Source organism: Marmota flaviventris, chromosome 16, assembly GCF_047511675.1.
Source record: "Marmota flaviventris isolate mMarFla1 chromosome 16, mMarFla1.hap1, whole genome shotgun sequence".
In the NCBI taxonomy this organism is placed as follows: Eukaryota; Metazoa; Chordata; class Mammalia; order Rodentia; family Sciuridae; genus Marmota; species Marmota flaviventris.
In genome coordinates, this window is record NC_092513.1 from 68,421,770 (window position 1) to 68,431,558 (window position 9,789).

The 9,789-nt window shown below is 42.5% G+C and overlaps 1 non-coding gene across 1 annotated transcript; it reads right to left on the minus strand.

The window, feature by feature from the left end:
- Positions 1 to 7,922: 7,922 nt before the first annotated feature.
- LOC114079469 (U6 spliceosomal RNA) lies at positions 7,923 to 8,029 on the minus strand. Its single transcript, XR_003580488.1, has one exon. It is a non-coding gene; the product is annotated as a U6 spliceosomal RNA (small nuclear RNA).
- Positions 8,030 to 9,789: the final 1,760 nt, after the last annotated feature.

Genomic DNA, 9,789 nt, shown 5'->3' on the forward strand with positions numbered 1-9,789 from the left:
TCCCTTATATTACCAGGGTAAACAACAGTCATCTGCCTTCATTACATAGATTTTTAAACTCGATAAAATGTGAAGTTTTCAATCATCCTGGGTTTTTAGGTTCTGGCATCAGCTTTCAGATGAAAACTTGATGTAAGCAGTTCTGCCCTTCTAACTTTCTGCCAAGGAAGAGAGAAAAGAAGAAAGGGGTATGGAAGGGCTGGGGCTGGGGCCCAGTGGTAGAGCGCTTGCCTAGCTCATGTGAGGCACTGGGTTTGATCCTCAGCACCATTTAAAAGTAAATAAATAAATAAAGTGATAAATAAAAGAAAGCAGGATGGAAGGAAAGATGGAGAAAAGGAGAGAAAGAAAATAGAAGTTTCTGGATTCATAGTTATGAATCCTCTATCTAATCATGTTGAATGTCCACAAAAAGCCCACATGTTAAAGACTTGGTCCCCAGGCTGGCACCACTGGGAGGTGGTGGGACCTGTAGGGGATGGAGCCAAGTAGGAGGCCTTAGTCACTGGGCCTGTGCTCCCAAAGTGCCCTGTAGAGCCCTGGCCACCTTCTTGTCCCTTGCTTCCTGGTCATGCACTCCCCGCCATGGCTAGCCAGTATGCCTGCCAGAGACTCAAAGCAATGGGTCTGCTTGACCATGGACTGCACCCTCTAAAACTTTGGGCCCAAATAAACCTTTTCCCTTTTAAGTTAATTATCTCAGATCTTTCTTTTTTTAAAAAAAATAATTTATTTAGAGACAGGATCTCACTGAGTTGCTTAGGGCCTCGCTAAATGAGTAAGGCTGGCTTTGAACTGGCGATCCTCCTGCCTCAGCCTCCCAAACTGCTGGGATTATAGGCATGCACCACCGCACCGACTATCTCAGGTATTTCACTGCAGTTATGGAAGGGGAATAGCACACATCCACTTAAAGGACATGGCCAGCTGCTGAGCATGGCTGTCATGGGTACAGGAGTTGGTGAGAATGACTTCAGAACACTGACTTCTCTCATTCAGACATAGCTTTTCCAGAGCAAAGTATTTTCAGAACATTTCCTGGCAGCATAACACAGATGATATCACAGAAGTAATTCCCGCACTGCTGAGCTGCTTAATTCCCCAGTTAAACACGCTCTTGTGTCAACAGCCCACAACCAGGAGGACTGCCAGAGTCATGCCACACTTAAGAAGGCCTCTGACCACCCGGGAATGCCGCTTTCCCCTCATCGTAATTTCCAATAAGTTACGCTTTTTTGCTAATCAATATTTGATTTATTTCAGGTTTGAGATTTTAACTACAACTTGAAAATTTGCATTCATTTCGAATGGATTAAGCCTGATGATCCTCTCTATATACTAACATCATATAGAATCAGGGTTAGAAAAGATATGCAGTTGTGATTTTGTATATTTGCCACACCTTTGTCTCAGGAATATGTTAATTAAGAATGTGGAAAAAAATCAAGAGTATTGGTATCAGAAAGATTATCTTTAAAAAAAAAAAAAAGATATCTAGTCCCTCTGTAAGTCTGGTCCTAAGTTTCAATATGTTTTGCATATATGATGGCATTTGTGTATTCTAAGGTCCCTTATAATAGCTTTATCATTCTAATAACTCACTATTTCACCAAAGAAGAGAAGAATTTATGCTTGGGACAAAGGAAGGAATTTAGAGTGCTATAGTTTGGATTTCAATGTCCCATAGTTCTTGGGTTGGTGCCTTGGTTCCCAACCTGGGCTGTTTTGGGGAGGGAGTAAAATCTTTAGTAGGCGGGGCCTCATTAAAGGACCTTAGGTCATTGGAGGTGGCTGTGAAGGGGGTATGGGCACCCTGGCCTCTCCTCTGTCTTTCTTTCTTTGTTTTCCAGCCACCGCCAGGTAAGCAGCTTCCGTGCCAAGGGCTCCACCATGATGGCTTACCATAGGCCCCAAAGCAATGGGTCAACAGATCATGGGCGAGGCCTCCCAGACAGTGAGCCAACACAAATTTTTCCTCCTTTTAAGTTGCCTTATCTTAGTTATTTTTCCCAGGAACAGGAAACTAACACAGTTTCCAAGAAAGATCTTCACTACCAACAAGATCTTGCATTACATTGTAAGAACACTGGGTATAACAGGGGATGAGTAGCCAAGCTTGGAAGATGCGCTGCCATTCCGAGGGCGAGGAGTGCCCGTGCCTTTCCAGATACCCGGCTTCCAGAAGGCATCGCATCCCATTCCTACCAGCCCTATGGCAGAAGACTGCTGCCCCTGGAATTGCGAAGAGGAGTTAGGGCAGGAACTATTTTCAGAGGTGTGGGCAGGGTTCGGGGCACCGACTAGGGACATCAAGGACTATCAGAAGCAGAGAGCCTGTGATACTGGAGCCCAGTGAATTGACCCCACCCCAGGTTATAGCCAACGAGAGGACAGCACTGACACCTTTCACCCAGAAAAACCAATCCCCAAGCTGGGCTAAGCTAGTCATTCTCAAGAAATTGAACATTGCTATCAGAGAGCTGATCACACAGGGTAAGACCCTGGAGCTCTGAGGTCCAGCAGAGCTGCCACCAGCCAGTGACAGCCATATGTAAGAGAAAGCAAGGAGCCACGAGGAGGCTGATCTTGAGAGAGGACAGATCAGAGTGTGCAGAATGACCCTGAGACCCCCAGAAACACAGAGAGATGGCCTCTGCAGAATCTTTGAATCCCACAGTGGCCAGTGTCACTCCTTAAGTCCTTATTTATTAGTGAGTTACAGCTCTTCTATCTTTTGGTTATGCTGGCTTAGAACAACCAAATTCTTCTAAACACTCTTAAATAGTCAATAGTTCATAATGAGAGCAACATACCCCACTTATGAATTAATCTGTGGCTTATTGAATAATTCCCCTATTATTTTCAACATTTTGCATTATAAGCATCTTTTTTTTTAAAGAAAGAGAGAGAGACAGAGAGAGAGAGAGAGAATTTTTTTAATATTTATTTTTTAGTTTTCGGCAGACACAACATCTTTGTTTGTATGTGGTGCTGAGGATTGAACCCGGGCCGCACGCACGCCAGGCAAGCGCACTACCGCTTGAGCCACATCCCCAGCCCCAAGCATCTTTTTAATTTTCTATCTGTGTGTCCATTTTTTTCTAGAGATGCAGTTCAAGGTGCTGGACTGAATGGATATTTTGATGTGTATTGCTTATTGCTTTTGGTTTGACTAGTTTCTACTCAAAACAGGGTATATGGCAACCCAATTTCAACCTGACTTCTAAATATCTTAATTCTTATTTTCTTTTCCATGCCAGTATATTAGATTGAAAACAAGTACTTCTTTGTTAATTTGTATCTTATTGATTGAAACTTTCCCCAAATGTTGGTACACATTTGTTTATGCATATTTGGAGTTTATGAATTTATTTGCTATTGCTATGGTTAACTTCTTTTTTACTGGTTTGTAAGATATTTTCAAATGATCTGTCATCATAGTTTGAACATTTTTTGGGTTGCTTGCTTGCTTTTTTAAAAATCTTGTGTTTTGACATAGAAGTTTCATAATCCCCCATTCATTTTTAAACTAGGGAAATAAACTGATTATCAAAAAACCAAAACAACAAAAAAGTACATTTGTTTAAAAATTGTGAAATCCCCATCTAAACCTTGTCCCAGAGGTAAATGTCAGCAGATGTCTGATATGTATCTTACCATTTTCTAAACAAAGATAGACATATTCATTTGGAGTTTTTGAAAACAAAAATGAGATCATTATATAATTCTACAACTTATTTTTTTAATTACATACTAGAATATATTATAGACAACTTCCCAAGTCAGTAATAAACATACTTCATTTTAAAAAATACATAATATGCATACGTCTTGTGCTTATGTAACGGCTAACCCATTGATAAACATTTAGGCTGTTCAGTTTGCTTTTTTGCTTGTTTGCTTTTAGTACCAGGGATTGAACCCAGGGGTACTTAACCACTGAGCCACATGCCCATCCCTTTTTATTTTTTATTTTGAGACAGGGTCTCATTAAGTTGTTTAGGGATTCACCAAGTTTCTGAGGCTGGCTTTGAACTTGTGATCCCCCAGCCTCAGCCTCCTGAGCCTCTGGGATTACAGGATGCACCACCACGCACAGCTAGGCTGCTTTTAATATCATCAACAATACGGCAAGCTAGCATAGGAGACTGAGGCAGGAGAATTGCAACTTTGAAGCCAGCCTCAGCAATTTAGCAAGACTTGTCTCAAAGAATAAAGAGGCGGGGGATGTAGCTCAGTGGTAGAGGACTCCTGGGTTCAATCCTCAATACAATAATAATAGTAATAATAATAATAAACATTACAGCAATAGTCACGACTATACAAGTACTTCTGTGTCTTATGTGAGCATTTCTATGGAATAGATTACCAGGAGAAATTTCTGGATCAATGGGTACATTTAAAACTTTGATACTAACTATCCTTTAGAAATGCTAGATGAAGAAGAAAAAAAAAAAAAACACTAAACCAAATTACATTTCCTTTGCCAACTGGGAATAAAAGAACCCATGTCCCTCAGTAGATGTTATCAACCTTCTTACTTGTTTTTGATCTCCTAGGTAAAAAGAGCAGATATGTACTTCTACATCCATTTAATAAAACAGTGTTTGTAATAGCAAAACATTGACTAACGGAGATGTCTGTCAACAGGGAACTGTTTAAATGCATTATGGGAAAACATGTACTGGAATCCCATGCAAACATCAGCAAGGAAGAAGGAAAGTTGTGGAACATACTTACTTCGGATATATTGCCTCTTGGTGAAGTGATTAGTGAGGGAAGCATATCTTCATAATATTAGCTGCTTTTCATGTTTCAATTTCTGTGACAGTTTTCTGCTTGCTTATTATAGGAAATGCCACATTTCATTTAATTTAAAGCACCATTGATCATAAGATGCAATACTATATTTTTGTGCAACAAAGAAAATAAATTGCTGCCAATTAACAGATGGTGTGACTTGATGGGCTTGTCCTAACTTCAGGGACTTTAACATGTAAAAATTTTTAAAAAATCAGAATATCTCATATCAATTATTAAAAAAAAAGTCTTGGGGCTGGGGATGTGGCTCAAGCGGTAGTGCGCTCGCCTGGCATGTGCGTGGCGCTGGGTTCGATCCTCAGCACCACATACAAATAGAAGATGATGTGTCCACCGAAAACTAAAATAAATAAATAAATAAATAAATATTAAATTCTCTCTCTCTCTCTCTCTCTCTCTCTCTCTCTTAAAAAAAAAAAGTCTGGGACTGGGATTGTGACTCAGTGGTAGAGCACTTGCCTAGCATGTGTGAGGCACTGGGTTGAATTCTCAGCACTGCATATAAATAAATAAAATAAAGGTCCATCAGCAACTAAAATATATACTTACATATATACATATGTATGTATTTAAAAAAAAAAAGTCTGGACCTTAGATTCAATGAAACATGATCACACATTTCTTTGTGGTTTAAGTCAAATGAGTTCATTACTTGCAGATATAAGTATCCGCTTAGTACATCCCAGGCTTCCCCAGCTGTAAGAATATGTCTCGAAGATGCACTAGCCAGGTGTGAGAAGATTCTGGGCAGGAAAATTCAGTATTTGTAGTAGTAAAATATTATAGAGGCATACCTTGTCTATGGAGAATAATGGAAGAGTGCATGCTACGCTATGCAGAGCCACCATTTCTGTATGGGTGTGAAAATGTACTTTTATACACATATGTCTTTGTTATACATAATGTATCTCCATCTCAAATGGGACTCAAGAATTTGTAAACATGGTTGCCTCCCAAGAAAGGGACCAAGGAACAGGGAGATTTGCCTTTCATTTTAAGACAACTTTTCACAATTTGATTTTTAAAATATGAATATGTATTACTAATTAAAATTGCATAGTTAAAGAGTTGGATGGGGAGGTGTAGTCTGGTGGTAGAGCACTTGCCTAGCATGCATAAGGCCCTGGATTTTCCATCCCCAGCATGAGACAGGGGGAGTGGAGAGAGGGAAGGGGGTGGGAGGGAGAGGGAGGGGGGTGGGGGGAGAGGAGGGGAGAGAGAAAGAAAGAAAATCTCATACCAAAAAAGTACACAAAGAAAATCTCATGCCAAATAATCTCATACCAAGATTGCATAATATTTTTATTCTGTAATTTCTATGATATTGTACTCTGTAGATTTTTCTTCCAGTTACACTAAATACCCGCGGTGTTAGTTTTGGAGCCTCTTTTGAACACTTACCCCTTTAGTAAAGCCATTTGACTGCGTGGCTTTATATACTTCTGATCTCAAACTGATATTCAAATTTCTGTCTTCTACAGATGCCCTCTCCTCTGAACTCCAGGCTCAATTGCACATGTTTCCATATTGATATCCAAAAGCCATCTCAAATGTAACATGCCTATGTCATTAGGACTCTTTTGGCTCTGGGTATGTGTCAGCCACCTCTTTGTTGCTGTGATAAATTCCTGAGAAAAAACTATATTTATGGCACATGGTTTCAGGGGTTCCAGTCCATGGTTGGCTGACTCCATTGCTGTGGAGCTGAGTCAAGACATAAACTGGTGGAGGAAGAGCATGGCAGAGGAAGCTGCTCAGCTCATAAGAGCCAGGTAACAGAGACAGGAAGGGGCTGGGATAAGAAATACCCTTCCAGTGCATGTCCCAGATGACCTGCTTCCTCCAACAGGCTCATCAACTACAGTTTCCATCACTTCCTGGTAGCTCATTCATCGATCAAATGGATTAATCCACTGATGATGTCAGAGCCCTCGTGATCCAGTCACTACCCAAAGCCCCACCTCTGAGTATTGCTGCACTGGGACCAAGCTTTCAACATACCAGCCTTCAGGGAACATTCCAGACCCAAACCACAACAACGTCATATAAAATCCAGTTTAAACTCAGGTAATCGTTGACGTAGGTAAATGAAGAAGTCCTGAAATAGCTTGTGGATCAGCAGCAGTTCAATAAGCTCCAGGCTCTTACTGCCACCCCTCTGTGAGGTTTGCTTTGACCTCCAGCTGGATTCCACGTGGTTGTGAGAGCACCAGTGGGCTTCTTCACACCACAGTGTTCAGAGGAAGAGGTGCATTGGTTTTTGGTGGGTTCCTCTCAAAGAAGAAAAACATTATTCTCATAACTCATTCTTATATTCTCATAAACATTATTCTCGTTTCTGAACTTTCCTCTTGCCAAGGGGATGCCTGACGTTGATTGACTTAGGCCAGGATTCCTGAATTATTCCATAGAAAGGAGAGATCCAATTACCTTCAGGCCCATTTGGCCCACTCTTGAGAAGATGCGGTCAGCCTTCCTGAGTCACTTGTGGTATATGAGAAACTGGTAAATTCATGAATGAAATCAGAGTGCATCAGGCCAGCTGAAAGGGATGCTGGGTAGGCAGTCCTCAGTGCCTACAGACCACCCAAGAGTTGTGTTTGTTTGTTTGTTACTTCCCTCCCTCCAAGTGATTCCTTTCTAGTTCTCTTTTAGTAAATGGCAGTGGCTTGAGTACATAGGTCTAGTGGCAAGCATAGCTGCCTTCTGGGGAATGGCACTGCCACCATCCTGGCTGTCCAGGACCAATCCCCAGGAGCCCTGTTTACAGATCTCTCTGATCTTCTGTGCTATTGCTGACTTAATATGTCTCCTAACACCCATGATATTATGTTGTTACTATTGTCATCTTACACAGCACATGAAAGAAATTAAAAGAAAAAAACATTATATTCACTAATTTCTTTGTACTTTTTCATATTCCTCATCTCTCCCTGTAGATCTGGGTTTCCATATGGTATGATTTTCCTTCAGCTACTGCTGAACTAGAAATGTCTTATTTTACTTTTGGATAGAGGGTGACAGGTGGCTAGTTTTTTTCCCTTTTTTGTACTTTAAAAATGTCATCTCACAGTCTTCTTGCTTTATTTTTCTTATTTCTGTTTAATATGGAATGCTTCATGAATTTGTGTGTCATCCTTGTGCAGGGGCCACACTAATCTGCTCTGTATGGTTCCAAATTTAGAATATGTGCTGCCGACTTGAGCCCTGGCTTGCGTTATTTCTAATGAGAAGTCAACTATCGCTTTTTAATCATTGTCCTGTTGTGTTTTTTCTTTCTCCTCTGGCTGCTTTTAAGCATTTTCTCTCTTTTTGGCTTTTAGGAATTGATAATGCACATAAAGGTAACTTTATTTGTATTTTTCCTGCTGAGCTTGTTGACTTTTTTGAATCTACAGTTAACATTTCTCATTAAAATTAGCAACCTTAGGGATGGAGATATAGCTCAGTTGATAAAATGCTTGCTTCACATGCACAAGGCCCTGGATTCAATCCCCAGCACCAGGGAAAAAAAAAAAATTGGGGAATCTTCGCAACAGCTTGGGAGGCTGAGCAGGAGGATTGAAGTTCAAAGCCAGCCTCAGCAAAAGCAAGGGGCTAAGCAACTCAGTGAGACCCTATCTCTAAATAAAATACAGGATAGGGCTGGGGATGTGGCTCAGTGGTCAAGTGCCCCTGAGTTCAATGCCCAGTGCCAAAAAAAGAAAAAGAAAAAAAAGAAAGAAAAAAAAAAATTGGGAATCTATGGCCATTTTCTTCATGACTTTCTCTGCCCCACCTGTTGTCCCCTTCTTTGTGCCACACCTATTACACAGATACTGGATTGCTTGGTGTCAGAAGTTACTGGTGTTGTATTTATTTATTTATTTTCAGTCTTGTTTCTTTTTTTTTTTTTTTTCCCATTTCAGCCTGGATAATTTCCAATGAACTCTCTTCAAGTTCCCTATATCTTCCTTTAGTGTCCAATCTGCTGTTAAACCTATTCTGTGAATTTTTAAATTTATATATATGTATGTATGTATCTGTGTATACAGACACATATGTGTGTATATGTGTATATGTGTATATATATATATATATATATATATATATATATATACATATATGTATGTATATAATTAGTTCTAAAATTTCCATTTGTTTTTTTCCTAAAGATTCACTTCTCTGGCATAGTAGAGGGAACTGGGACCAGACACAGTGCAGGCCCAGCGGCCTGCTGAGGGGCAGAGCCGCCCCCCACCCCCCTCGCCTGCCAGGTAGGGGAAGGGTGACCACCGACAGAAAAGGCCCAGTGACCCCCGGCGGGACAGAGCTTCCAATCACTCCTGCAAGGTAGGCGGGCCTGCGACCCACCGGCAGAAGAGGAGCAGCCGCCTGCTGAGAGGCTGAGCCGCCCCCTCCCCCTGCGCCGGCATAGTAGAGGGAACTGGGACCAGACACAGTGCAGGCCCAGCGGCCTGCTGAGGGGCAGAGCCGCCCCCCACCCCCCTCGCCTGCCAGGTAGGGGAAGGGTGACCACCGACAGAAAAGGCCCAGTGGCCCGTGGCGGGACAGAGCTTCCAATCACTCCTGCAAGGTAGGCGGGCCTGCGACCCACCAGCAGAAGAGGAGCAGCCGCCTGCTGAGAGGCTGAGCCGCCCGCTCCCCCTGCGCCGGCATAGTAGAGGGAACTGGGACCAAACACAGAGCAGGCCCAGCGGCCTGCTGAGGGGCAGAGCCGCCCCCCACCCCCCTCGCCTGCCAGGTAGGGGAAGGGTGACCACCGACAGAAAAGGCCCAGTGGCCCCCGGCGGGACAGAGCTTCCAATCACTCCTGCAAGGTAGGCGGGCCTGCGACCCACCGGCAGAAGAGGAGCAGCGGCCTGCTGAGAGGCAGAGCCGCCCCATCCCCCCCGCGCCTGCAAGGTAGTCGGAACTGAGACCACCACCAGAACAGGTCAGACCTGCAACCGAGAGACAGAACAGGCC